Genomic DNA, 24983 nt, shown 5'->3' with positions numbered 1-24983 from the left:
TCACCAAATATTCCGGATGTAGAGCGCAGAGGGCACGGGTAGTGCGGCGTAATGTTTGCGAGAAGTTCCCAAATAGGAGAAACATTTTACATTTGGGGGGGATTTCAGGGGTATACCGGGGGTTTAAATGTGTGTACTCCTGGCGGTCATCATCCATTCACATAAATTCCGTGGGGATGCGTCGTTGGGGGCGGTGGAATAGGCACGAAAAGTACCCAAAAATAGACTTATATGCAAAATTTTATTTTTTGGGGGGTGTATGTGGGTTTACCGGGGGTTTATAGATTTTTACGGCCAGCGGTCATCAATCGTCCACATCAATTCCGTAGCGATGAGTGGTAAGGATTGGAAAAGCGGCGGAATTGTGACGAAAAGTACCCGAAAAGGTTACTTATATGCAAATTTTAATTTTTTTTGGGTTTCGGGGGGCTTATAGATGACGATACTATATGGTCACATTCATTTACTGTCATATCTAAAAGAAGAGGCTCTATGACATCCATTGTCCTATGACATCCATGACATTTCCAGAGTAATACAATAAAAGGTAAATCTCTCCCCGGAAAAAATTAGTGGTGCCCGCCATTTTTATTTTTTCGCGGTTATATCGATTATATCATTTATTAAATATTTATGTTTTCTAAAAGAAATTGCATAGCTGTATGTAACTACAAAGTTTGAAAGAAATCGGTCGGGTTAAAATCGACAAAACCTTGTGTTAATCTTTTGGAAATCGTAATTTTCGGTGATTTTCGGAATACTTTAATTTTTTTCTGAGTATCCAAGCACGATGAAAGAAAATTGTTACCAACATTTCGTAGACAATGTTATGAACATATATAATAATCATTTTCGTTGACTCGCCGCGCTGCGCGCGCTCGTTAGGGGGCTACGCCCCCTAAAACCCCCCCCGCATCCGGCTTCGCCGGCTGCCCCCACCTGACGGCTTCGCCGTCCCACCCGCGCCTCCTTGGAACGGCTTCGCCGTTCCTCGTTCGGGGTCGGCTTCGCCGCCCAAGGGTTACCCAAGTCCCCCCGAGGCGTCGACCCCTGGGAAAAGCATCGCCCTTCCTCGTGATGGGGCGGCTTCGCCGCCCAAGGTTTACTGTGTCCCCCCGAGCCGGCGACTCCTCGGAACGGCTTCGCCGTTCCTCGCCTGTGGGCGGCTTTGCCGCCCAAGGGTTATCGGCGCCCTCCCCCCGTAAGCTTCCTCGTGATGGGGCGGCTCCGCCGCCCAAGGTTTCCCCGTGTCCCCCCGAGCCGTCGACTCCTCGGAACGGCTTCGCCGTTCCTCGTCTGTTGGCGGCTCCGCCGCCCAAGGGTTATCGGCGCCCTCCCCTTAGTAAGCTTCCTGGTGATGGGGCGGCTTCGCCGCCCAAGGTTTACCCGTGTCCCCCCGAGGCGTCGACTCCTGGGAACGGCATCGCCCTTCCGCGTGATGGGGCGGCTTCGCCGCCCAAGGTTTACTGTGTCCCCCCGAGCCGTCGACTCCTCGGAACGGCTTCGCTGTTCCTCGCCATTGGGCGGCTTCGCCGCCCAACGGTTATCGGCGCCCTCCCCCCTCGTAAGACACCCATTCGGCTGCTCCACTTGTTGGAGCGGATTTGCCGCCCGAGGGTTCTCGGAGGTTTTCCGCGCCTCTGACTCCTCGGAATGGCTCCGTCGTTCCTGGGGCGGGGGCAGCTTCGCCGCCAGGGTTTTCACTCCTCGCAGAGCAATGCGTACTACCAGCTTTCCCCCATCGTTTACAAAGGCTGCCGGGGGATAATGTGGCAGAATGTAGACGCATGCTAGCCGTGATTGTGGCATTTTAGCTTATGACGATGTTTTTAAGGCGGTCCGGGGGGTTTCCAGGGGTTTTTATGAGTGTACTGACTACGGTCACAATCATCGAAATAAATTCCTTAGGGATGAGTCATAGGAGAAGGGAATTACTGCTAAAATATGCGAAAAAACCAAAGAACATGCTATTTACAGAAAAAAAAATTATTTTTTCCCTGGTCTTCTAGGTAGCCACGTGAAATTTCGAGGGGTTTTCTTGCATAAAAGGTCTTTGTCTACCTACAATAAAAATTCCAGCGATCTAGCTTTAGGGGAACAATGAATTTTCCCGTATTACTCACATTTAGATTACCAATTCTGTGTTCTGCACATAGCGGTGCATAGGTGCTGTAATAAGGCATAATTCATGTGAATTTCGTAGCCGTACCTTATGGGGAAGTGGTTTAAAAAAATAGCTTTTAGGTGTCCATGTCCTGGAGTCCCTAAAATACATCTACTATGTTGTCAAGGAATCAACGTTTAAAAATAAGTTTTGTAGCGGGTGTGTGAATGGGCCTGGATAATAGGTCTCTGGACAAAATTTTAATATCCCTTCAAATACTAACTAAAAATCGTAAAATATAGTAAAATTGTCCTGGAGGCCACTTTAACGCACTTATTTGACATATTTTCTTAAGAATTTACAAAAGAAATGACCGAAACAGTTCCAAAAACACACCCACTTCAAAACGTAATTCCATTGGCCAGCCGGAAAGTGACGTCAGCTCATGCAATCGTGTGGGAAATCTAGTGGCGTTGCGCATTGTCACCAAATTTCTCGGCTTATTTAACGACTTTAAGTGAGGTTTTATTTCTTATATATCTTTCGGAGGTTTTATCGTAAAAAGCAAACGCCACGGAACATGGTTTCACCGAGGCTGACACCGGAAACTTGCCGAAAATTACAACGGCAGCAATGTTTACTTACATAAGCAACAGAAATTGCTACATGCATGCTGAAAGCCGGGGAGTGAAGATGCATAGCTATGGAAATATAATATCACCGGCTCTTGTAAAATACATGTTAGATGTATTTATGAAATTTAACAATGAAATACATTTATTAGGGTCGGACGAGAAGATTACGCTGACGACGCCATTGGCAGTCTAAACATATGTTTAGACTGCCATTTAGTGTTGCCGCGAGACTCGAGACTTTCTCGTCTCGTCTCGAGTCTCGTCTCGTTTTCGAGACGAGACTCGAGACGAGACCGTAGGGTAGAATTCGAGACGAGACTCGAGACGAGACCACCTTTTGACGAGACGAGACGATACCACTTCCACGAGACTCTCGAAAGTCTCGAAATTTAGATACACGTCCTTAATTAATATTTGGTATAGTTTTATGCCTAGAGGTTTATAGGTTTATGCCTAAAACTATATCCTTCAGTTAGGACGAAATACATTTTACGTTTTTCTTAAGCATTGTATTTTAAATACAGCTGAATAATAACTTTTCGATAGATGATCAAACTATAAACTAGAATATGTGCTGAAAAACCAATTTATGAATGCATGAGCGACACTTATGGAGCCAAGTAAGGGAGTGTTAATGGCTGACTACTTTTCCTTGTTTCCCGGGATAATTAACTTGGAAAATTGGAGCCTTATTTTAATGTAAAAAAGTTCTGGCTAAACTTTCGAGATCCACAGCCTTGTGTTACAAAAATTTGTTACGTTGGGTGGTTAGCCCCTCGCTCGGTATCTTTTGCTTTGGGTATTTCCTGGATATATTTTTCTTGATTTCTTCAGGGTTACAAAGTATGTCTTCAATCTGCACTTGTGAAAGCATCGGTGTATCGTAAACAAAAGACTGCATTATACAAATATAAAATTAGGACATATGACGAGACTTATTCCGCGTCGGTAAGCGATACCGCACAACATAATAGATCGTAACGAGAACGCCTGCAATCGTGTATGACTTTCGTAAATTGCAGTTTCCTTTTTCTTTCTACCGTTTTTTTGTAGCAATCCATCACAAAATTCACGTTTATATTACTTCAGTAATACTTATTACTGCGCCCTTCATTTCTAAATTTTTCCTAAGATTGCAACGACAGTATAATTTTTATTACAGCTGATAGGAATCTTAAATTACCTCTACTTTGATCGCTTCAACTCTAATGGTGAAAGGTTTTCACACGCCGTGCCAACTCCAAGTTATGCATTAAGTAGGAAAAATATATTAAAATTCTAAAATTTTTACAATTATTGAATTTCATAACAGACATAAACGTGTTTATAATTATATTCATTAAAATTCTTATATAGTTATTCATGATGAACTCCCCTGAGATCCTGCCAACTTCATTTTTTTCTTAACTATGAAGTCTGTGGTGCTGTCATCGGCACTAAAATCTCAGTAAGCTGAAGAGTCATGGTATCCTCAATTTTTTATCTCACTCATTTGAAGATACTCGGAGAAGATGAAAGTCGTGCCTCAGCAGTTTAACTTTTCTGAAAGAAAAAATTCGAATCGGTTCATAATTGGTAGAGGGTATTTCGAGGTGGTATCAGTACCTTCGTGTATTGCGATTTCATTACCCTATTGGAGTTCCATCTCTAAGGCTATGTCCGGAAACAGTTCACCCGCATGTAATTGCAAAACAATGAGCCTCGCGCGGCTGTTAGCTAATAATTGTTTCAACGTATTGCATATTGTAAGAACTTATGGAGAGAAAGTCTTACTTAAATATGTTACAATTGTAATTAATTTTTAAAAACTTATGGTGAAAAAATGTGTCCTACACAGTTATGCTACACTTGAGATAATCCGGGAAAAGCCTGTGGCGGGGGCATGAGGCTGCTGTTGGCCGCACCGCGATATAGAGGGATATATATAGGTCACCATATTTTGTCTCCGGAAGGCGTGAGCAAGGATAAATATTTGAGAGGAAAGTGTTGGTTCAAATGAAAAAACATCAACTCGGTACAATTATTTACTATAACCTGATGCCTTCTGAAATAGTTAGCGCATCAGAAAGCTCACGAACTCCATTTCTTTGGCCCAAAAATGATTTTCCCTTGGTATTCAATTAAAGTACCATGAAGATAACACCAAATAAAATCACAATATTAGATATTTCTAGCTGTCTGCACTTGGTAAAAATATATACTTCTTCTGCGTAGCTTTTAATTTCCTTTTTTTATTTCCATGAAGGTAACTTTTACTTTCAACTTGTTCCTCAGGAGTAATATTTGTACCACCTAGACCTCGTCATCAAATATTATCCCATCAGGACTAGCAGCCAAAAGAGTGCATTTTGATCATCAAAACACCTCCGAGCAAAATTTTATTTTTGCTTGATCTCTCATATTCCCTGACGGCAGATTTTTCATTGGCATTCCCCCAATCGGTTGCCTAGATTCCTCTGAAGGAAGGAAGCAAAACATCGTCAGCCAATTTTAATGTTTGATTTCCTAAGATTACACATACGACCAAAGGAAGAGGCTTGAACCTCTTCCACTTTTCTGACTGCCACGTCCCATTGAGCATTTGATCTCTAGTTTCCTTCTCTTAATTTTCACGCCACCTTTGTTTTATTTTTGCTGATGAAAGGAAATCACTCATTGAATCGTGGTTGGACAATGTTACGTCACTTTGAACATCACGAAATCACGAATGAGTCTATAATGATTGTCTGATCCCTCTATTCGATGACGTTTATTTTTGGATGTTGCAGATAACTCCATACACGTTTCCTCATATATTCCTTATCCCTTTCTGAGGAAACATTTTTTTTGTAAATTCTCCTCGGCTCTTGTCCATTAGTTCTTTGTGAAAAATGTACATTGTTTTTCACATTGGAAGTTACTGATGCAATAGGGCACCTAGTTTCGTAGGACCCCTTAGACAAAAATTTACTCTCTTCCCTCTTATGTACTTTGCCACGTAAGAGTTGTAGAACTCCTTAAGATTGTTATTGAAATTATATATAATAAAAAAATAGGGGACTGACTAGATAAGAGACTGTTACCATAAGCGATATCCTCCCATAAGCCGCAACTGATGAAATGAGGGATAAAGTGTTCCTCTCCTTCTTTGGGCCCTTTGCAATAATATATATCACATTTACTATGGTTTTCGAGGGTTATATTTCCTTTTCTTTAGCCGGTTACTCTCCGATATCTCCACATCACGTAACTAGTCGGTTGTTCCATTTTATACTTTCTCACAATCAAATCACATTCGACAGCAAAGTGGAAAAACAAAAGGGTCTCTCTCAGAGGTTGGGGAAAGAATGCACATAGGTAGTACCGAGAGTCCGGTAGTACTTGGCAGTATTTAAAAGCGGTACTACCTTATCAATACTAGAAATACCGGTACTTATATAGAGGTACTTCGACAGCGCTGCCATTTTATGTTTTATCAACCAGCTAACTACTAAATTAATTGAGCGTTGATAATATTACAAGCGAAAATAATCGTGAAGAACATAGCTATTAATAATGACGGCATAATTTACAGTACCTATTCATGAAGATTTGATTACACCCCAGACGGCACAGAACCCTCCGTATCTAATTCGTATGTACATAGTACCCATTGACTAAGGGGATACTGTGCCGCTCCGTCGCTTTTCGTCAATGGATACATACCATTCGCGGCCTGTCGACGAAGCGCGTACGCAGCATGTGAATGTCCGCTACTAAGCACGTACGATTGGATACATAGCGCGCAGGAACACGGCACTCAGGCTAATCTCAATCGATTAGGTCGAAATTAGTTATATCGTAACTCGCACGATCGAAAAATGTATCGAACGCAACACAATCGATAACTACCGACCGTAGCGAGAACCTTGATACGAATGAATTGTAAGTTCTCAATAGGTAAATAACACCATATCATGAATTCTAATTACCATGAAAGACTCACGACCGACAAAGTTTTTGTCGGTTGTGAGTTTTTCATGGTAATTAGAATTCATGATATAGTATTATTTACCCATTGAGAACTTACAAAACTTACTCGGCCACTTAAATAACTCTGCGAAAAATGAGATTCTCACGGCTAATTCACGCACCACCAGCATCCAGCATTGTTAAGTGGCTCGTACTTACTTGGAAACCTTGAGATGTTAATGAGAGTAAATTCTTATTAATTTTGACACTAAATAAGACATCACATAGCCCACGAGCATTAAAAAGCTTACCCTAAAGCCTGACGAAATAAGATTTTTAAATAAAAATTGCCGATGAAACAGGATTGCTGACACATCTGCTATTAGTATGATCGAATTCATCAAAATGCAAGCAAAAATTAACGTATAGTTCAGTCTCAGCTACTAAAACTTACCCATATCAGGCGCTAAAGTATTTGAAAAATTATTTGGTATGAGTAAAAGTCCCTAGGTAACTGCAGTAAATGTATCAACCTATTAAAAATATGAAAGTCCTGCCAAATCACCAGCATAAACACTTGTAAAATAAAACATGTTATCTCTTAGATCACACCTCCGATTTTATACTTACTTTGCATGAAGTCACCACCGCAAGAAATTTTAAAGAGGCAGGAAAGAAAAAACCCACAGAAATACAATACATATATTATGTATTTTCTATTGTCAACCACAATAATATTTCCAATTTTCTCTTCTATCCCACATCTAATTTAGCGAAACAATTACTCTTATTCTCTTTCGAATAGAAAATTATTTAAAAGAGGACTGGTCGATACATACAAACTATCGTCAATACTTTCTCCGATGAACGTCCACTATCACTGCACCAACTTGCACAAATCAAATCCACATCCACAAATATGTCACTTCTGCCACAATGTCTGTCTTCTTGGCGACAGGTAACAGTGAAGCAATGGTACCTTCCTCCAATCTGGGCACCTTCCATTCAGCAAGAATTTTCTCCTCGTCTTCTCGTCCAAGGCCACAGATTACTTTCTGATATCACAATGGTGCAATGTGAAGCTCACACACCTAAAATTAATAAATAATAAAATACCATGTAACTTATTAGGTCAAATCATTTCCAATTTTTGGTATTTCTGCATGAGAAATCAAATTACTAGGCTCGTAAATATAGTAAATATTTGTATGCCTGATATTTTTATTGTTTTAAACTATAGCATAAGATAATTTGAAATGATGAAAGCCGACGTGTAATACACCATAGGGCAAGCTAAGAAGCAATATTCGATCCTATAAACTTGGCAGCTTATTCCTAGTTTCTCCTTTAACCACACGTTTACCGAATGAATTAATACAAAAAAGACAACTAAAATGCAAGAATTTTCAAAAGAATTGCTGCTACAATATTTTGAATCACCATTTTTAGTACTGAATAGCCACTTCTGACTTAAAATTACATCCAAATAATTACAGCGAGGTAGAGTACATACCTCACAGTTTTTCGTAGGGGTGAAATGTTTTCTTCTTATCGCCCAAATGCACTTCTTCTTCAACTCAGGATCTTTTGGAGAGCTAAAAACTTGAACCATATGTCCCGGAGTTTCCATTACATCCCGACAATACACACACGAAAGGCATTTCTAACAAAAATATCTCACAAACACGTTTCTGAAGCCCAGTGAATGAAATTAAAGAATAAGGGAAACTTCCACATTACCAGACACTCTATTCTTCACTAACTTAACCACAAAAATCCCTGAAATGTAGTGAGACGTGACGTAAACGACGCGATCTCCAACGGCTTGTGAAGGCATGTGATCTTTCTAGGAGGATAGGGCACGATGGCACCAGATGGCACCACCCGCGAAAGAAAATAGTCCCAGACCGAATACAATTTTATCGATGAGATACAATTTTATCGATGCATATGAATTTGCCAGTCCTCTTGCATCTTTTTTCGTCATTAAAGGAAATAAAGAAACAAAACCTTCTAAGTAACTTCCTAAGCGCGATTTTTGTATCTTGATTGTCCACCCTCGTATTTAGGTACGAAAACTTCCTGTGCCGTCTGGGACGATTTATATTTTTTCTGCATGTATGTTAAATGACCTTAAAGTATCAATTATAAATGAAAATATACGAATTAAATATGACTTGCAAAGTAATTTTACCAGAATTTCAGCCAAATATCCAGTTCAAAATTAATACGTGTTTTGACTATGGCTACATGCTTCACTGCTTTGACTGTTCATCACTATGGCCATAAAAGATTTTTTAGCCACAGAAGGCAAGAGAATCAATGTTATTGAACCGTAAAATGTATATATTTTTCCAAACTAAACAGAAATGTGACCTACACATCTAATTTTATTCGATCGCAGTATTTTAGGCATAACTAATTCCAATTCTTAAAATGTAAAAACTACTATGTCTTTACATGGGACAAGTGTAAAAATATTTAACACACATAAATACAGCAGAAATTAAAATGACAAAAGCTTTCTCGGGCACCAAGTGAGTGGTTGTTGTATAAGTAGCCAAAGTTTGTGTCGTATTGCCACCGTCGGGTGTTTGAATAAGAAGACGTTCTGCTGACAGTGTCTTACTCTTGTCTGAGAAAAATCCAAATTTATCATTCGCTAGGAAAACACCAAGAATTAAAACGCGTACTCCGAAATCGTTTGTATAACGTTGCCTTTGACAACTACATCGCTATCACAGTTCCACAATTAGATTATCGAGCCAGTGTAATCGTCCGGTATAATAATCTAATTTTCGGAAACACCGGATAATTTTAATAGATTAATACGAACGTTTATTTTCAACTTATTAACAAATTTTATAAATTATGAATGTACCAGTATACCGGTATTTTTTCGCCGGTGCAAACGAGGGAGTACTATTATTACTATTTAACCCCTCAAGCGTGACTTTAAATGCCCGTGGTCGTTCCCTGAACGCGCGTAAAACCAACGTCTGCGTCTTCTGAATGCCATGCCTCAAGCGTGAAAGACACAGTATGAGTTTGAAAGTTTCATTAGGTATTCCTATCTCTTAATCTTCCATGTACTTCCAGTGAGTATATATGTGAGGCATATCTGCCTGATTTCGTTATGTGCCTCTTAATTGCCACTGTGTGCTCGAATTTTTTAAGAATATTTTTTCCAGCTGATGCCAGGATGGAGCGGCGTCTAGTGGACACGTATGGAAGATAGTCTTCCACTTACGCTCCGATTTATGTGCTTTCTTAGCGATTGTGTGTTCAATGTGGGGACGCTGACTGCCTTACTCTGTGGTTCATTATCATCTCATCTTCTGTCTCATCTTTTCCTTTCTCTTTCATCGAGGCAATGATAGTGAAGGCTTGGACCGTCCAGGCATTGTCACTCAATAGTTCTTGGAACCTCGAAGGCCTGCCAGCATCTGGTATCTTATTTATTACGTTGGAAGCAGAGGGTTGGAGTTTTTTCACGCTTACGTTTGCTTCGGTGGTTTTATTTTTTTCGGCCTTGGGCCCCTTCCGTATATGAACCCCTTCTTAGTTGACCATGCCTTCTAGCTCTCGTGAGTGGTCCGATCAGTGTGTGCTTGACTTTCTGGAACAAAAGAGTGCAGAATGTTCTGATACGACTTCGTAAGTTTCAATTGGATACTCCCTTGACTCTAGGTTCGAAGATTTATAACATCTCATTTTTCTGTGAATTTTCAAGAAAACAATTGGGAAGAGATCGGCTGTGAAGACGCGCCTGTAACCTTTGCGTGTGATTTAGTTGAAAAGAAATATCGCCTATTCGTGTGAAAAGGATCCTTGGAATTGGAGTTATTTTTCGATGATGAAATAATTACAATTATAGTGACTGAGACAAACCGCTACGTGGCATAGTTTCTTTAAAATTCACAAAGAAAATTCCAAAGAAAAAAAATGCGTTTTTAAAAGTGGGTTCCCACAACTCTGGTGGAAATAAAATTATTTCTAGGGTTGCTCATATTGATGGGAATAAATAAGAAACCAAGCTTCAGAATGTATTTTATCGGAAAACATGTATTCGGGACTCAATTTTTCTCAATGTAATGGAAAAGGAAAGGTTTTCATTGCTCACCAACTTTCTCTGTTTTGTAGATAGAAAGAGGAAGGAAGTTGTAAAAAAAGGTCCTTACCACTATAAAATTTCGCCCATTAGTGAAAATTTGAATCTTAGTGAAAAAATTATAGCAGGACAGAATTTAGAACAGCACAAAGGACGGCTCTCGGATACCGATACGGAATGCTCGATCGACCAGATGGCATATTTTGTTCAACAAAACCCACAAATTGAAATATATAGGGTTGAAAGAAGAAAAAGTGTAATAAGTGAGATAAACATAAAGAGATACGAGACAAGATACAGGTGTAAAACTGCCCAGGAACCTGTGTTTTGAGTAACCCCACAGACTTTTCAACTACTAAACACGGCATACAGGGAGCAGGCAAAAGTAATCGGCGCTGAACATTGTAAGTACTTACGTATTAATAATAATCAAGTTCAAACAATTTTTAAGAGAATGTAATTTGTTGAATTTTTTTCGGTGATCGATTACGATTATGTCTACATTCCGTTTTTAGACATTTTTCGTTTTATGATACTATTTTATTCATTTATCATTTTATCAATAAAATCAATGATTTTAGCACCAGTTTGATTCAATTGGTGTCCAGATAAATATGTGTTTGCAATTTTTATTAATGGCTCTCCTATTTTTAAGACCTTCAATTCAGCGATTATGCACGCAATGGAACCGACGCTAAATTTATTACGGGGGAAACGAGACGAGACGAGAGTCTCGTACGAGACTCGAGACCGAGACGAGACTGGGGTTCTCGAGACGAGACTCGAGACGATACCAGAGGTCAGGAAACGAGACTGAGACGAGACTGGCGAAAGTCTCGTCTCGCGGCAACACTACTGCCATTGGTTGCGTGCAAATTATGCACAATCAAAACGAATGCATCGTTCGAGCTCGTGTGTGCCCCGAGCACAACCTATTCTGTGGAGGCACGAGTTTTTGAGGAGGACGGTGAGGTGGAAGTTAACAGCCTTTCTTGCAATGATTGCATTGCTAGTTCTGAGAGCAGTTCAAGTAAGCCGGCCGGTCGACGGCCGACAGATTCGGTAATATTTTTGCAACATCTTCCCTAGGTATTTCGCTGGAATCCTCATTCCATGGACAGGTGAAACTAATTTCAGCTCCAAAAAATGTCCTCAAAAAGCAAACCACGGCATCACCTTATTCATTAATCTCCAGAATTTTCCCGCCTACATAGTGAGCAACTGACTTTTTGCTGCTGAATCTAGCCAGAATCCAATCTCCACTTTGAATGTTAGTCACCGAATTTTTTAAGCTTTTTCGACTCATGCTATCTTGTTTTAGGCATTAATACCATGTCGTCTACATCCTCCTTGTCAGAAGACATGATATCCAATGCCCTAGCTATCATAATCAATCAACAAACTGAAGTAAGCTATCTTTATCAGATAAACCTTCAAAATAAGAGTTAATGAGAGGACTCTAATTAAAAGACCTAGTTTTATAAACTTCGGTGTTTTGCAACATTTATTTAAGAAAGTTTAACGCAAGAACTGCCAGACAGAAACTGAAAGTTTAACGCAAAAACTGTTAGACAGAAACTAAAAATTCAATCCATACTTCAACCCCGTAGCCTGGGGTAAGTGCGAAAGGGGGTCGCACTTACCCCAGGTAACGGGTCGCACTTGCCCCGGAAGGTAGGAATGAACGGTTACGACGGGGAAAGTGCGACCCAAGGCCTTGGTGCGACCCCCCATCTAAACTAAATATAATGACCCGAGTTCCTAAATTTAAAGTAAAGCAAGGAAAGTCAATCCATGAAGAAGAGAAAACAAGATATAAGTTCTTACCTAACACCTCCGATGCGTTGATTTAGAGGGAACACTGCGGTATAGCCTCTCCTCACAACCGACTAAGCATGTGGAACGAGAAATTAAGGGATAAGTATTACAAAGTCGTTGGCTCTGGTTTCATAACAATGTGTGGAATATGTTGCACGACCGCCACCTGCTTCGAGAACGGAAATACGATTTTCCTGAAGGGGAGTCGCACTTACCCCGCAGTCGCACCTACCCCACCTCACCTTATGGAAACTAAGAGATCTTAAAAAATATTTAACCTGTTTTTGCTCGTAAGGATAGTTACAAACAGTACACGAGAAAGGTATGTTTTAAAAATATATATTTTATTTTTTAAAGTAAAACTTCTCAAATGTTGCTCTATATGGTTGCATTAGTCTCCGCGAGGAATGCAATTTTTTCAAAAAGTGTCGGACAGAGATCCCCTCGAAGTGGATAAAGCCAGCAAGTGAAAAAACTTTCCACTGGTGAAGATGAGTAGGTATAGGATTGCGTCAAATCTGATAAACAATGCGTTAATATTAGAATTAATTTTTTTCATTCATTCACATTCGTCGGCACTTTCTCATCCGAATCAATCTTCGTTCTACGTCTTGGGTGACCGTATGAAAATATTTATTTGGAGCATTTCTAGTCGTATTTCTGCACTTAGGCACAATGCAGTACTTGAAGCTATACGCTGCGACATATCGAGGAATAACTACGACACGAAAAATACGGCGGAATAACTACAATATCTCCACTGTAAACTTCAATAATGTGCACGGTCAAGGTGGTTAAGAACAACACTATTGCATGAGCTGACGTCATTCAAGATGGCGGCGGTGCGAATTACGTTTTTCCTTGATGGCTTGTAAGACGTATTTTAAATGCTCATAATAAAAAAATAGATGACATTACAGGCATATTATTATAACTTTTAGCATAATAATTACACCTACTTTTCAGAAACATCTTTACCTAAATAGGTGTTCAGAGACCTATTGAACATGACGGGTAAATATAGCCGACACAATTCCCAGTCCGAATAAATAAAAACTATATAACTCGGATGAATGGTACACGAAATATACCACTTATTAGGTAATTTTTATTTTTTTGGAGGGGTCACTGGGGGTAATCGGGGGATTTTATTTACTTGTCCCGTATAACGCGGCATCGTTTACCTTCGATAAAAATTTCGGCTCTTTAGCTGTAGTGCAAGCATGGTTATTCGACGGTGTCACCCATTAAAATTAAATATTCTGCGTTCTCCGGGTAGCAGCACGTAGATACACAAAAAAGACGTCACTCACGTTAATTTAATGCCCGTACGACGTCGGGAAGTGGCAAAAAAAATTCCGAAAAAGTTAAAAATCGTGTGTTGAGGGAATGCAAACTTCACGGCGGATGTGTTGTAAGTTACCAAACATTGTAGGAGTCGCGATTTCAATGGAAAATCGATTGTCGTTAATTACTCGTAATTCGTTCGACTTCTCGAAAATTTAATGTAGCAAAAAAATTGAGTAAAAAATCTAGTATCTTGCATTGAAAGGAGGTAGACCTACGATTATTGCAAATAGGTCAAAAAAATCCCGAAATTCGGCCCATAAGAAAAGCATTGGAAATTTTAAAAAGTAAAAAAAAATACTTTAAATCAAAATATTGCAAAGGCAACCTCACCAAAAAATCAACCAAAAAATCTAGTATCTCATATGTTAAGGACTTTATCCTACAACGATTTAAAGTTGGTTTTTAAAAAATCCAAAGATAGGCCCATAAGAAAAGCATTGGAAATTTTAAAAAAATATAAAAAATACTCATAAACAAAATATGGCAAAATGTTTCACATAAAAAAATGGGCCAAAAAATCTAGTTTGAGTAAGTAAAATTTCATGTTCCCGCGACGTTTGAAAGTAGGCAAGGAACGGAAAAAGTTTTAGTCCCATAAGGCTCCAATGTTAATTCGGATCGATATATCTCGAAAACCGATCGACTTTTTCGAGTTTTCGGACTTTTCCCCCCGATGAATATTTTTTCTCCACGACCTGTAAAAATTTCGTCTTCCCAGCACGTCCGGAAGTGGTCGGGAATTTGTATACGAGAATGACCCTGTAAACACAATGAGTTGCAGCAACGTTGCAGTCAGGTTGCACGAGATTGCAGAGGTTGCAGGGCTGTTGAGGTCTCTTTGCAACGTCCTGGCAACGTTGCAGACAGGTTGCACGAGGTTGCAGAGCTACTTAGGTCTCTTTGCAACGTTGCAGACAGGTTGCTTTGCAACGTCCTTACAACAATTTTCCCTCATTCATTAAAATATGAAAATATTGAGCTAAAAGAATAGGTACCCACACAGCAGAGGATATTCCTGGAATATCCTATTTTGATCCCTTATATTCCTATTTCGTCCCAGAGACATTGCGAACCATTGTGGGATATTCGCGGTATATATTTTGACAGTAGGCTTTTGTGTATGTAATAACTGAGTCACAGTTGTTACAGTGTGTTTCATCATTTCTTTTCGGAACACCCAAGAACGCCGTCCACCTGGGGTGCTACGAAATGCAGATTAATTAAAAAATCAATCAATTCCCTTAAGATGTAAAAAAAATCCTGCCATGATAAGTTTTCCTCGTTTCATAAAGAAGAATGTTCTTCGAAATGTGATTTCACTCGTGCTTTTTAATCTACTAAGGCGATGATACAAAAAAGATATATTTCCCAGTGGGATTTATTCCTCAAGTCATAAGGCGAAACTTAATTTTTCGCCTACCAAGATTTAGACTCCCGCCCGCGATGTCGAGCTATCGATTGTGGATACCATCGATGGTCGATTCCACCAATAGTCGATTTCCATCGAGAGAAAAACAACATGCCAACGGCCATGGCCGTTTGATGGCCGTTGTCGTATTCATGTGCACATTAATAATGTTACGTGAACTGTGTTGTGTTCTTCGTGAGCGGAATTGATCCTGCCGAAGCATATCAGCCTCTTAAGTTCTTCTTTTACTTGTTTCACCAGCACCTAGGCAATCATCTACTGTTACTACGTAATTTTGTAGTGTTATGTTTGCGAAACTTCTCCAACAAAAGTTTATCAACAGCTGAAGTTCTACTTTTGCTTCCTTCATCAGAATCTGGGTAAGTAGAAGTGTTGCTTATTGCAACATTTTTTATTTTAAATGAAGCATATTCTTAATATTTTCAACCTTCTCACACTTCCTGAGACAGCTCAGTCAATCCATCTTCTGTGGATTGAAAAACATTGCATATGCATAAACTTAAATTTATTTTAATGCTTGACGCATTGCATCACCGTAGTGTGGGAGGATTATGAAGAAAAACTTCTCGGCTTTACTATTTATCGAGTCATTTAAAGTTATTTACATTTTTTATAGTGTTTATTTTTCATTTAGGTGTAGTGGGTTTAAGTGTAGCTTCATGTCAAAAACATCTTCATGATGATGTAAAAAGTTTTGGATCAAAGTTCCAATCAGGTAATTGTTATTAAAAGAAAACATTTCAATCAATTTTGTGTCTCATTTTTGATAATTTTTTGTAGTTAAAGATGTCACTGTGATTTTGTTAAAGAGGGGATAAGTAATGGGATTTGATTTGTTGGAGGCAAGTCTATTTGTGCACATTACTCAGGGATAAAACCATTGGGCCATAATGATAAAGTGAATATCAGTTTATCTGTGGTAATATTATTAATACCCAGCCCAGTACCTATAGGAAATGGTTTAGATTCATCTTCCTTTATGTTTGCTTGAAGCACTTTTCAATAGAGTGATCAAAGACTTTGAGATGCGTTGGCTCCCTAATATTGTTTTCTTCTAAGCAAGCAGACTGTTTGATCTTGATTCCAATTATGCAGGGTATCCCATTTATCTTGACCACCCGAAATAACTTTTTGTTCAGATGGAAGTTAAAAAATGTGTCAAGCAAATGTTCATAAGCCCTCAGGGGGACATTAATCAGCATGACTGCCTTCCTTGTATCTTTGTTTCTACAAAGATTTGAAGAGTGGTATGTCTTTTTTAAATGACACCCTATATTTTTTATGAACGACTGGTGTAGTAGTTCCAATACCCGCCTTCCTGCACTAAGTGCTATTGAGTCAGACATTTTTCATAACACTGTGTTTATGTTAATGGTCCACTGTGCTACATTTTTGAATAAGTCTTTAGGAGAGGAAATGAACTGCCAAATAAAAAATATAGGGTGCCATTTTAAAAAGACATACCGCTGTTCATATCTTTGTAAATAATAAAGCTAAAAGGAAGTCAATCATGCTAATTAATGTCCCCCTGACGGCTAATGAACATTTGCTTGACACATTTTTGAATTTCCATCTGGACAAAAAGTTATTTCGGGTGATCAAGATAAATGGGACACCCAGTATTCTTCATGTAAAATTGTCATAGTGGATGTGTACAGCCTTTGGTTCAATGAATTATCCCTAATATAATAATTTTTATTTCAAATTGATTTTTTGAAAAGAGTTGGGGGTTCTACTCCACCAGATGCAACAAGGCGTGGGTTGAGAGCATCATTCTTAGATGATATTGCAAAATATTATTTATTGGAAGGCCTTAAAGGGAACATAAAGTTTGGACAGACACACATTCATTTGGCTCTAAGCTGTAAGTAAAGTTTTCAAATTTCTATTAATTAAATACTTCAATGAGACCAACATATGTCAGTAGCTTAGGTATTTTCCTTGAGAGCTATCAGCAATCCATCCTTGCATTTTGTTGAAATTCTTGCAAGGACATTACTTTTGTTATTTTGTGCTGTCCAGCGCCCAGAATTGAATTATGCTCTCTAGTCTCTTGGGTTGTATTCAAAGTTAGTACTCTCCCTTTCAATACAACCCTAGCATTCGATTATTTTTATTACCATTCCTATGATTTTCAAGATTGGCTGTTCTAAAAAATATCATGAGATAATTTCTGTTTTCTTTGAATGACATTCAATTATTGTTGTGCTTGCTTATTTCATTAACATTTGGACTAAACTTTTATTTCTCTAAAGTAAAGAAACCACTCTCCAGCCTTAAATTTATCAGGTGGATTTTGTGGGAAAATTAACTGCTTACGCCTTAATTATCGAGGTCATTTCAAGATCTCATGTAATGACAGTAATGATAATAGAATCGCTTAAGAAAATGACTAAGTATATGCAGCCAAGCTCGTGTCTCAAACCCTTGTTTGTCATTTCATATGAAGTAATTTGCCAACTCTTGCCTCATAGAAAGTCCAAATTTGTGGGCTCTGACCTAGGTGGCAAGTGCAATACTAATCCTGCTGATTTCATCAGCTGACCATCACATCTTATTGGTTATGTGCATCTATTTAAAAATGGCCCTATAAAAACTACTGCCTTAATTATATTATAGTCAATTTACTTCTCACCTTTATAATAAGATGAAAAGTACATTATACATATTTTTTAGTAATGTAAACTTCTTCTGGTCCCATAGTTATTTCTGAAGACCTTCCTCAGTATTTAAAGAGAATTGAGAAGACGCAGCTGGAAATTTTAAAGGAAATTCGGGCTTTGAAAAGAGCTAAGTCGAACTGCCAGATGCCAGATGAAAGTGACAACGACTTATTATTGACCTGGAAATTCCCCATGGATACAATGGAAGAATTTGATGCCCTGGAGGTGGAACTCCTCAAAAAGCCATTCCACGCAGCTCTGGTAAAATAAAACTTTTGAGTGTCATTTGTTTGATGGGCTTTTATAAGTAGCTATTTGTGAGTTTTTTTGTGTTGTAAAAATTCCTCTGATTTTTCAGACTGTAGAGTTATGCAGACGAGGTCGGAATAACATTACTGAGGGTGTTTTCGGCATGTTATACCACCTAATTACCAATAACCTTGGTCGGAGATTTTCATTTTTCGGCCATTCCAAAATGAACACTAAAAAAATCCAGTTCTGTGCCACCAGAACGTGTGCCTGTATTATTGGTATGTTGTGCTTATAAAATTATTTCAAAATGGGAACTGTTCAATAAAACTACTTGTGTCTAAAATCCTTACTAAAATTTAATTTCAGATGCTTTCCGTTGCAAGCCCACATTAAAGGAATATGGCCATAAGCACATAAAGGAGAAGGCAATTGACTGGTTCAGGCACGTTGAGTCAAGGCATCAGAGGGTGGAGGAAAGGAAAACAAATTGTAAATAAGGAATAATAAAAAAATTTCCTTTGAAACGACACAATTTAAAGTATTATTTATTAAAGGTTGCATCACGTTACGCTTCTGGTGGCGAAGATTTGTGAAAATGTAGTAAGGATTAAATTTTGGCAGTAAATTGGTTGACGTGAGACGTAGCTGCAACCTATATGGTTTACAGAAGGTTGCAGGCAGGTTGCAATCATGTTACGTGTCACGTTGCAAAGATGTTGTGAAGACGTTGTGAAAACGTAGTACGGAGGACGTTTGGCAGTAAATAAGACGTTGTCACAACGTTGCATGGAACTCCCAGTTGGTTGCCGTGAGACGTTGCTGCAACGTTGTGGCAACCATTATGGTTTACAGGGGAGTGAGTGGTCAGTGAGCTATCTGTCACACATCGGGTTGTATATAATATAGAAGCCGTTGGAGATGGCATGGTTTACGTCACGTCTCACCACATTTCAGGGATTTTTGTGGTTAAGTTTGTGAAAAATAGAGTGTCTGGTAATGGTGAAGTTTCCCTTATTCTTTAATTTCATTCTCTGGGCTTCAGAAACGTGTTTGTGAGATATTTTTGTTAAAAATGCCTTTCTTGTGTGTAATGTCGGGATGTAATGGAAACTCCGGGACATGGTTCAAGTTTTTAGCTTTCCAAAAGATCCTGAGTTGAAGAAGAAGTGCATTTGGGCGATAAGAAGAAAACATTTCACCCCTACGAAAAACTGTGAGGTATGTACTCTTTCTCGCTGTAATTATTTGGATGTAATTTTAAGTTAGAAGTGGCTTCGGGATGTTGATGCATCAACATCCCGAACTATTCAGTACTGAAGTACTATAGTACTATTCAGTACTAAAAATGGTGATTCAAAATATTGTAGCAGCAATTCTTTTGAAAATTCTTGCATTTTAGTTGTCTTTTTTGTATTAATTCATTCGGTAAACGTGTGGTTAAAGAAGAAACTAGGAATAAGCTGCCAAGTTTATAGGATCGAATATTGCTTCTTAGCTTGCCCTATGGTGTATTACACGTCGGCTTTCATCATTTCAAATTATCTTATGCTATAGTTTAAAACAATAAAAATATCAGGCATACAAATATTTACTATATTTACGAGCCTATAGTAATTTGATTTCTCATGCAGAAATACCAAAAATTGGAAATTATTTGACCTAATAAGTTACATGGTATTTTATTATTTATTAATTTTAGGTGTGTGAGCTTCACATCGCACCTTGTGATATCAGAAAATAATCTGTGGCCTTGGACGAGAAGACGAGGAGAAAATTCTTGCTGAATTGAAGGTGCCCAGATTGGAGGAAGGTACCATTGCTTCACTGTTACCTGTCGCCAAGAAGACAGACGTTGTGGCAGAAGTGACATATTTGTGGATGTGGATTTGATTTGTGCAAGTTGATGCTGTGATAGTGGACGTTCATCGGAGAAAGTATTGAAGATAGTTTTTATGTATCGACCAGTCGATCCTCTTTTAAATAATTTTTTATTCGAAAGAGAATAAGAGTAATTGTTTCGCTAAATTAGATGTGGGATAGAAGAGAAAATTGGAAATATTATTGTGGTTGACAATAGAAAATACATAATACAGACATTGTGGCAGAAGTGACATATTTGTGGATGTGGATTTGATTTGTGCAAGTTGATGCTGTGATAGTGGACGTTCATCGGAGAAAGTATTGAAGATAGTTTTTATGTATCGACCAGTCGATCCTCTTTTAAATAATTTTTTATTCGAAAGAGAATAAGAGTAATTGTTTCGCTAAATTAGATGTGGGATAGAAGAGAAAATTGGAAATATTATTGTGGTTGACAATAGAAAATACATAATATATGTATTGTATTTCTGTGGGTTTTTTCTTTCCTGCCTCTTTAAAATTTCTTGTGGTGGTGACTTCATGCAAAGTAAGTATAAAATCGGAGGTGTGATCTAAGAGATACCATGTTTTATTTTACAAGTGTTTATGCTGGTGATTTGGCAGGACTTTCATATTTTTAATAGGTTGATACATTTACTGCAGTGACCTAGAGACTTTTACTCATCCCAAATAATTTTTCAATTACTTTAGCGCCTGATATGGGTCAGTTTTAGTAGCTGAGACTGAACTATACGTTAATTTTTGCTTGCATTTTGATGAATTCGATCATACTAATAGCAGATGTGTCAGCAATCCTGTTTCATCGGCAATTTTTATTTAAAAATTTTATTTCGTCAGGCTTTAGGGTAAGCTTTTTAATGCTCGTGGGCTATGTGATGTCTTATTTAGTGTCAAAATTAATAAGAATTTACTCTTATTAACATATCAAGGTTTTCAAGTAAGTACGAGCCACTTAAGAATGCTGGATGCTGGGGATGCGTGAATTAGCCTTGAGAATCTCATTTTTCGCAGTTATTTAAGTGGCCGAATACGTTTTGTAAGTTCTCAATGGGTAAATAATACTATATCATGAATTCTAATTACCATGAAAAACTCACAACCGACAAAAACTTTGTCGGTCGTGAGTCTTTCATGGTAATTAGAATTCATGATATGGTGTTATTTACCTATTGAGAACTTACAATTCATAATGATTCGTATCAAGGTTCTCGCTACGGTCGGTAGCTATCGATTGTGTTGCGTTCGATACATTTTTCGATCGTGCGAGTTACGATATATCTAATTTCGACCTAATCGATTGAGATTAGCCTGAGTGCCGTGTTCCTGCGCGCTTCGTATCCAATCGTACGTGCTTAGTAGCGGACATTCACATGCTGCGTACGCGCTTCGTCGACAGGCCGCGAACGGAAAATATCCATTGACGAAAAGCGACGGAGCGGCATAGTATCCCTTAGTCAATGGGTACTATGTACATACGAATTAGATACTGAGGGTTCTGTGCCGTCTGGGATGTCACAGAATAGAGGTGATGCGCATGGTGGGGATATAGCCAGTTGACGGATCGGCTAGGACTGAATCTTTAACATAGGTTACTTGTGCATTTTTAGCTCCGCTGGACTCATGTTATAAAACAAATGTTATATAAAACAAATATTACAAGTAACTATACCGTATAAGTGCGTGTAAGAGGCGCACCATTTTTTTTCTCCAGACATTGCAGCCGAAAATGGGGGTGCGCCTCTTACATAAATTTCTTATCTCCCCCCCTCCCCTTCACCGGACGCAAGTCCAAGGGGAACTGAGTGGCCTTGGTTTTCAGCATGAGTTAGTCATCTGAAACCCTGGGTCAAAATCAAACGGGAGTTTATCCCTTAGCGATATATTTTTAAAATGCTCCTGTTTGAATTTCTTGCAAGCATCGCGCCGTCACGTCGGTAGCCCAGAGGTGAACTTTGAAAAGATCGCGCGGGGTGATTCACTCCGGAGCGCGCGCTAACCCTAGACAACTAAGTAGCACAAGAAATGTTGAGCATATATGCTCAGGTTATTTCAGGGAAATATGTTTTGTACACAACATGAGCATATGCTTAAAATATGTTCAACATATGTTTAAAACCACATGTTTTCAACATATGCTCGACATATTTCCAGCATATGTTCCGACAATTTGTTGAGCATATTTTCATAGAAATATGCTCCACATGTGTTCAACGAAATATGTTGAGCATATATGCGTAGACATATGCTCCACATGTGTTCAACGAAATATGTTGAGCATATATACGTAGACATATGCTCCACATGTGTTAAACGAAATATGTTGAGCATATTTTCAAGAAAATATCTATGCGTTCTGAGAAATATTTCGTCAACAAATCAGCGATCAGGATTCGAATACTGCATGCTAGTTTTATAATTAATGTAAAGGAATACATCTTGTTCTAGTTTATTCTAATTCAAGTATATCAATTCATAATTTTAACACTTTTAAAATAATTGAAGAGCGAGACGCATGCGTCGACGTTGTTGTGTGTGTTCATGCTGCTATGATTTCATTGCTCAAATCGCACGTTGGGAAACTATAACTTTATACAAGAGGAGAGAGCCCAGTTACCTCGGAATCATCTAGAAGCATGAAATGTAAGTACATTGGTAGATAAATATATGAAAATACTATTTTACAATTAGTACTAACTGTTCTTGTGTGATATCGTAAAAGTTCTCAATGGCTGTTTATGAACTGATGAATTTATGATATTACTATTTTAGTTATAACTGTTCTAGTGTAGTATGGTAAAAGTTCTCAATGGCTATTTATGAACTGAATTGTGGTCATAAATGCCGTATTAAGTTATTCCTGCCCAATACAAATTGTGGGAGAAGGTACTTCGAATTAAACTCTGGCGCCGGGTAACAAAGTAATTTATTACTGAGGCACTATACAAAGGAAACTGCTGAGTCAATGGCTTCGCGGCAACTGCTCCGGGCTGCCTGGCATCGGCGTATTTATATGACCCTCGCCCGAACATTTCGGATGGACGACCTCGAAGTTTCCCCCGTCCTCTGGAAGCTTCGGGCGAGGATCGAGAAAACAGCCGAGCGCCGGTTGAATGGTGCCACACCAGCCCCCTGCGGAGACTGGAAGTCCGTTCAATTCGAGCAGCTATGGGCAGTAACGATCGGGGAAATGCACTCGGCAGCCGTAACGCGTCGTCACCATGGGTGGCTTTTCCGGTGAAGATAAGGTGGGTTCTTTAGAGGCTGCATCGCCTGCGGGGTCGGCCTCAGGAAGGTCGTCGGCCAAAATAAAGGCTGGTTTCACCCTGTCAATAGAAACAGTAATGTTATTGTTTTTAATTAGCAGTGTGAAATTTTTATTATCCCTATTGATCACTCGATACGGGCCGGTGTATGGAGGCCTTAAGCTGCCACGCACTGTGTCGTCTCTTAGGAAGACATGAGTGCATGTGCCGTTTGCGTGGGGATGATAGGGTGATGATCGAGAGCGATGTGAACCTATAAATACAGATAAAGCATGAAATAACTTCGACTCGAATTGGCGGCCTTGGTCTGTTGTTATGCGCTGGGGGCAGCCAAATCTTGAAATCCAGCCCCGGGTGAAAGCGTCGGCGACATCTTCGGCCTTGATCTTTTCCAGGGGATATACTTCGGGCCAGCGGGAGAAACGGTCTATTGCTGTGAGGCAGTAGTGGAAGTTATTAGCCGCTGGCAGTGGACCAATGATGTCCAGATGAACATGCATAAAACGGGCGGACGGCGGTGCGATGTGTCCAAGTGGCGAAGAGACGTGCCGCGTAATTTTGGCTCGTTGGCAAGCAACACATATTCGACTCCAAGCGCGAACATCTCGTTGGATAAGAGGCCAGACGAAACGCTCTGTAACAAGCTTGGCAGAGGCATTAGGACCTGGATGACTAAGGTTGTGGAGAGATTCGAAAACCTGCCGCCTAAGTGAGGCTGGGACATATGGTCTGGGGCGACCAGTTGACATATCACAGTAAATTTCTGTATTTAGCCCAGGAATATGCATTCTTTGCAAATGCAATGATGAATTACCACCTAGTACTTCTTGAAGTTCAGAATCTTCAAGCTGACTTTCCGCAAGAGAGGCTAGATCAACTGGTGGTGGATTAATGGCGTCGATCCGTGAAAGTGCATCTGCGACGATATTTTCTGATCCACTAATGTGGCGAATATCGGTCGTAAATTGAGAAATGAAGGTGAGGTGGTTAAGTTGGACAGGAGGGAGTTTGTTTCCCTGTTGATGAAATGCGAAACACAGTGGTTTATGATCAGTGAATATAATGGCGTGCTGTGCTTCGAGGATGTGTCGGAAGTGTCTTACCGCTAAATAAATTGCCAGGAGTTCACGGTAATATGCCGGCCACTTAGACTGTCCAGTGGTGAGCCTATATTGGGATTTTTCTTCCTCATAGAAAAATCTCCCCGGGATGGTGGCAGAGAAATAGCTTTGCTTGGTTTCGCTAGGTAGGGCCTCCTTTGCTTCCTTAGCACTGGAGTGTTTTATCCCTATTTCCCTCCCTTCCAACCCTTTACTTTCCCTGGAGGCGTCGGCGGGCTCCGATCGCGACGGCGTCTCCATCCTTTTTCCTTCCTTTCTTCCCCCTCCCCGGGTGCGCGGGCGTATAAGCTACGTGCTTGGTTCCCGGCCCCGGTGCGTTGTACCCTTGGTGAGGGTTCGCCCAGAACCCTCGAAGTCTCTGTCCAGTGGTGAGCTTCTTGGAAAAGAAGCCCAGGGGTTGCCAACGACTGTCGACTTGTTGTTGTA

This window comes from Ischnura elegans, chromosome 4, assembly GCF_921293095.1.
Source record: "Ischnura elegans chromosome 4, ioIscEleg1.1, whole genome shotgun sequence".
In the NCBI taxonomy this organism is placed as follows: domain Eukaryota; kingdom Metazoa; phylum Arthropoda; class Insecta; order Odonata; family Coenagrionidae; genus Ischnura; species Ischnura elegans.
The sequence above is the reverse complement of the archived record's forward strand: the minus strand, read 5'-3'. Positions refer to the sequence as shown.